Source organism: Equus przewalskii, chromosome 6 (genome assembly GCF_037783145.1).
Source record: "Equus przewalskii isolate Varuska chromosome 6, EquPr2, whole genome shotgun sequence".
NCBI lineage: Eukaryota > Metazoa > Chordata > Mammalia > Perissodactyla > Equidae > Equus > Equus przewalskii.
The window spans coordinates 32,404,051-32,410,382 of NC_091836.1; the positions used below are offsets into that span (position 1 = coordinate 32,404,051).

At 33.8% G+C, this 6,332-nt stretch overlaps 1 pseudogene; it reads left to right on the top strand.

Annotated features, from left to right (window-relative positions):
• The first annotated feature begins 4,340 nt into the window (after nucleotides 1-4,340).
• Nucleotides 4,341-5,253, top strand: LOC103550136 (putative olfactory receptor 8G3; annotated as a pseudogene).
• The last annotated feature ends 1,079 nt before the right edge of the window (nucleotides 5,254-6,332 follow it).

The window sequence follows — 6,332 nt, forward strand, 5'->3', positions numbered from 1 at the left end:
AAATTCGATTAGCCAAGAAATGGAAACAATCTAAGTAATTTGGTATAAACCAAATGTACAATATATATGTATATATAATATATGATATACAAATGTATATATAGTATACAATATGCAAACATATATACATACACAATGGAATATTGCTCACTCATGAGAGAGAAGGAAATCCTGCAATTTGCAATGTCATGGTTGGACTTTGAGTGCATTACACTAAGTGAAATGTCAGACAGAAAAAGATAAATACTGTATAATCTCATTTATGTGTGAACTCTAAAAAAGCCGAACTCATAGAAACAGAGAGTAGAATGGTGGTTAACAGACCATCACTGGGGAAATAGGGGGATGTTGGTTAAAGGGTACAAACTTCAGTTTTAAAATGAATACGTTCTGGGGAGCTAATGTACAGCATGGTGATTAGAGTTAATAATATCCTATTATATACTAAAAGTTTCTAAGAGAGTAAATCTTAAATATTCTCATGGCAAAAAGGAAATGGTTCTTATGTGACTTGATAGCAATGTTGGCTAATGCTATGGTGGTAAACACTTCGCAATATGTAAGTTTATCAAATCAATATGTTGTACACTTTAAATCACACAATTTTATATGTCAATTATATCTCAAAGCTGGAAAAAAAGTTAGTTGGTTAACCAAATTTGTTGTAGTTATTGTCCAAAATGATGTAACATTCAGTGAATACTTAGAATAAAAACATTAAATACAATTTTATTTTAAAAAAATAATTTACTACTTATATAGGACTAAAATAATCTCTATAACACATAAATCTTTATATTGTTACTCAACATGTCTGTTTTAATTTTAGAGGAAAACAAACATCAACTTCCTTGTTAGGCTTCTTAAGAATTTCTCATGGGGTTATGGCAATATCCACTTGATTGTTTCACTCAGCCCCCATGTTAAAATATTCCAATTATTACTGTTTTATAAGTATATCATGATATCTAAGTGTAGTTAGTAGAGGTCAATGTAAATAAAAATTATTCAAATCATACACACAAAGGTTATTTTCCCTGATTTTCTATTTACTCTTTGTGGGAAATCACTTTAAAAAATTCCTTTAGCGTATGTCTTAAAAATTTCCTGAAAATTTGGACTTTCAAATAGTTTGGCATGAAATTCAATGCAGATCTAACAAAACCTATTACATCATTTTTTTCATTTTATAATCTAACAAGACAATGAATCGCACCTATGTGACACTATTAAATACTTGAGAGCTTAAGGGGATAAAGGAAAATTCTAATTGTTTCTTTTCCCAAGAGGTGATACTTGTGGTATAAGATCCTAGGGGGAGGCCATTATCATGATTTTTTTCTATCAGACTCTTAGCCTCAGCAGCCAGAGTATAAAATCATCATATATCAAGCAGCCTTTTCAGAGAGCCATCAGCTTCATCAGATATCAGGATCAGTGACTCAAAATTATTGCCACAGAAACTTTTAGGCTATGACCTACTCCACATCCAGAGGTCCTGCAAGGTTAGTACTCAGAACTAGCCTCATCAGAATCATTTTTCCCTTCAGAGAAATGGAGGAGGAAAATACATATCTCTGAATTTTTGGGGAGCAAGAAGAATATCTCTGAATCCCAGTTCTTGACTTTAAAATTTTAGAGTTCTCTCTACTAGCTCCCTTCCAGTGCACTTAGAGATGCACATAGTTATCTATCGCTACCTTTTCTAACTCTAATACTTGGACTTCCTGACGAGCAAAAGTTCTCTTATCAACTCCCTGTTCTCTGTTGCATAAAATTATGACATATGCTTCTTTGTTCGCTCTCTTCAATTTAAGCAGTGTGAGGTACTTTTTCACTTATATTGAGTCTATGTTAACATATCTCTAACTTTCTTTCAATAATTTAATTAAAATCACATATTTATTGAGACTTCTTGTATGAAAGGCACTTTGTCTAGTACTGTATTGAGTTTTCAGCCTATACAGAAGAAAAACCCATAAATAACTCATAATAATTAATAAGGAATTAAGTATGGCTAAACATAAACATAAGAAACATATTCATGAGCATGTAAAGAATGGTTTTATTAATTGGGGCTTTCATTATTAAAGCCCTTAACTAAAGGGCCCTAACTATTAAATTGATTCCGTAGGATAGAGGGGATAAGATAAGAGAAAAGCTAATGAAATATGATGAGTCAAAAATGAAAGTCTAACAAATGCCCTTTTGTGAAGTAACTAAATCGTGTGATACTTGGGAGATAAAATATATATATATGTAATCTTTTTTTGTTGCCAGATGATATAAATATTTGAATGACACAGAATTTGGCTTGGAATTTATTTAGAGACCATGGAAAATGTCGATAATTTTAGGAGGTTAATATTCAGTAAAATATTCCAAATCTCTGTATTATTGTAATACTCATGTAGAAAGGAATAAGAAGATATGGTAAACAAAAAAGTTAAAAACTCTGGTCATTCATTACAGGAATGAAAATGTTGGTTAAATAAAAGATATATTAAAGAGAAACTCAGATTAACATTAAAACAACACTGGCATTTTATCATTTTTTACCAATAGCGAGGAATTGTGCTAAGCATCTTGTAAACATTGTTTAGCTTAATTGTAACATGAGACAGATGTTAGTGTTTTTGTTTTTCAGAGGGTTGAAGAGTGAACGTAATTATTGTCAGGTCACCAACAAGTATAGAGTTTAGTTCAGGTTTGAATGCACATCTGTCTAACATAATATCAAGACCTATTAGAATGATAAAATCATGAAATATTGAAACCAGAGGAGATGTTTAAGATAATTTAATTCAACAACTCATCAGTTGCTTGCGTGCTTAAACAACATCTGCTAATAAGTAATTATTCAGGCTGTACTCAAACATTTCTGACTGAAAGTTCAAGGTATGTCTGACCATTGAATGTTCATCTTTGTTGTGAAAACGAATACTTCTCTCCATGGTTTCAAGCAGTTAGTTTTACTTCCCTCTCTTGGAGACATACACAATGAGACCAATACCGCTTAAATAAAACAATATGTTAAACACAGAGATAACTATCATGTGCCACATGAATTTTTGCTTTGTTAGTGAAATATCCTGTTGTTTTAGCCATTCTTAAAATGACAGCTTTCTAGATCATTTTCCTGAAGTTGTCCAGTTTTTATATATCACACAAAATATCATTTCCCAAACTGAAAATACTAATCCAACTACTATTTGTAAGTAAGAATATGAATTTCCATTTTCTAGAATCTACTCATTTTCTTTGCAAATATAAACTGAAGATAAATTGGTCTTTAAAAAATGCAGCATACTGGTAACTAGTATAAATTAAATTAAAATTTGTAATTGTATTTTGCATGTGCTCTACTAATCTACGTCACCATCTTCAAATTCTATAGAGACCACATGCAAAATACACGTTTATAAGAAAAGACCAGCATAAATGATACCTAGTGTCTGTCGGCACAAACTTTTCTCATATTTTGGGAATATGAATAGTTTTCTAACCTTCACCACTTCAAACATGAAGTCCAAATTGCATAGATCAATCATAGTCCACTGCTCCCCTGGTCACAGTGGTAGAAAAAATGAACTAAATATAGGCCATTATATTATAGCCTCTGAGATTATCCAAATTAGAATGTGGGAGGATGGGTCCTTGGTATTGGAAAAGCTGCTGAGTTATAAGCATGATGTCTGCCAGCAGTTATGGTCCTGCTTTCCAGGGTAGTAGGCCTGGGTCAAAGGAGCTGGGACAAGCAGAGCAGCCAAATCTCAGGTGGAAAAATACGTCAGTTGCTCAGTCCTGATATTTTGAGTTGGGATGCTAATGAGGAAAATAGCTCAGACCAATATAACTACTCTTCACAGACTTATGAATCCTACATTTATTAATTATAGAAAGCAGACATTACTATTGTCTATTCAGAGCAAGATGAAAATATTATGCTACTTTACGTGCATGACATTAATATATACATATAGAATATTGGAGAAAAGAGAAAAGTCTTCAGAAATAACGGTAGTAATGTTGCCTCTGACTGACTTAAAAAATGAAAAATTCATGTTTTATCTTAAAAAATTATGAAATATCTGAATTTTAAGTTTCTTGAAGTCTCTAAGCCCTTCTCTGGTCATTGGTTGTTCCAGAGCAGCAGGAGAAAAACAAGAGATCCCTGCGTTATGAATCTCCCCTGTTGAGTGTTAAAATAATGATCTCTACAGAATTATTTTCCCCCTCACACACACATACACATGTGCATACATTCAAATACATACACCCACACACACAAAAGTACACTAATTTACTTTTTTTAAAACTTAGAACTTGCTAAGAGGATAATGGTCCCTGGAAATCATTCCATAGTGGCAGAGTTCATCCTCGCTGGGCTAACGGAACATGCTGACCTCCAACTACCACTATGTGGTCACAGCACTGGGGAACCTGGGCATGATCATACTGACAGGACTCAGTTCTCACCTGCACATCCCCATGCACTATTTCCTCAGTAGCTTGTCCTTCATTGATCTCTGCCATTCCACTGTCATTACTCCCAAAATGCTAGTGAACTTTGTGACAGAGAAGAACATCATTTCCTACCCTGAATGCATGACTCAGCTTTATTTCTTCCTCATTTTTGCTATTGCAGAGTGTCACATGTTGGCTGTAATGGCATATGACCGCTACGTTGCCATCTGTAGCCCCTTGCTTTACAACAACATCATGTCTTATCACATCTGCTTCTGGCTCACAATGGGAGTTTATGTTTTGGGAATTATTGGATCTACAATCCACACAGTTTTTATGTTGAGACTCTTTTTCTACAAGACAAATGTGGTTAACCATTATTTCTGTGATCTCTTTCCACTTTTGGAGCTGTCTTGTTCTAGCATCTATGTCAATGAATTATTGGTTCTAGTCTTGAGTGCATTTAACATTCTGACTCCTGCCTTAACTATCCTTGCCTCCCATATCTTCATCCTCTCTAGTATCCTCCACATTCGCTCCACTGAGGGCAGATCCAAAGACTTTAGCACATGCAGTTCGCACATCTCAGCTGTTGCTCTTTTCTTTGGATCTGCAGCCTTCAGGTACCTTCAGCCATCATTTGTAAGCTCCATGGACCAAGGAAAAGTGTCCTCTGTGTTTTATTCAATCATTGTACCCATGCTGAACCCCATGATCTACAGTCTGCGGAATAAGGATGTCAAATTTGCCCTGAAGAAAATTCTACACAGTAGAAAAAGTTCATGAATAGGTTCAATATCATGGTGTCATATTAGAATCAGGCCAGAATGAAACTGGACCACTATCTTACACCATACACAAAAGTTAATTCAAAATGAATTAAGACTTAAATGTAAGACCTGAAATGATAAAACTCCTAGAAGAAAACACGGTTGATAAGGTTCTTGAAATAGGTCTTGGAGATGATTCTTTTTGAATCTGACAACAAAATTAAAAGCAACAAAAGCAAAATAAAAAAGTGGGGGAGTACGTCAAACTAAAGCGCTTGCGCACAGCAAAGGAAATCATCATCAAAATGAGAAGACAATCTACTAAATGGAGAAAATATTTGCAAATCATATATTTGATAAGTGATTAATATTCAAAATATATAAAGAATTCATGCAAATCAACCACACAAAAACAAACAATGCAATTTAAAAAAATGGGCCCAAGATCTGAGCATTTTTCCAAAGAAGACGTACATACAGCCAACAAGCACATGAAAAGATAATTAACTAACCATCAGACAAATGCAAATCAAAACCACAATGATACGTCAACTCACACTTGTTAGAATGACAGTCATCAAAAAGACAAGAAATAACAAGTGTTGGCGAGGATGTGGAGAAAAAGGAACACTTGAACACTGTTGGTGGGAAGGTAAATTGTTGCAGCCACTATGGAAAACAGTATGAAGTCTTCTTATAAAATTAAAAATCTAACTACCATATGATCCAGTAATTGCACTTCTGAGTATTTATCCAAAGAAAACGAAAGCACTAACTCAAAAAGATATATGCACCCCCATGTTCATTGCAGCATTTTTATAATAGCCAAGATATGGAAGCAACCTAAGTGCCCATTGACCAATGAATGTATGAAAAATTTGTAGTATATATATACAATGAAGAATTATTCAGCAATAAAAAGAATGAAATCTTGACATTTGCAACAACATGAGTAGAACTTGATGGCATTATGCTAAGTGAAACAAGTCAGACAGAGAAAGACAAACATGTATGACCTCTATTATATGTGAAATCTAAAAAGTAAAAACAAAAACCAAGCTCACAGATACAGAAAACAGATTGGTGAATGCCAGA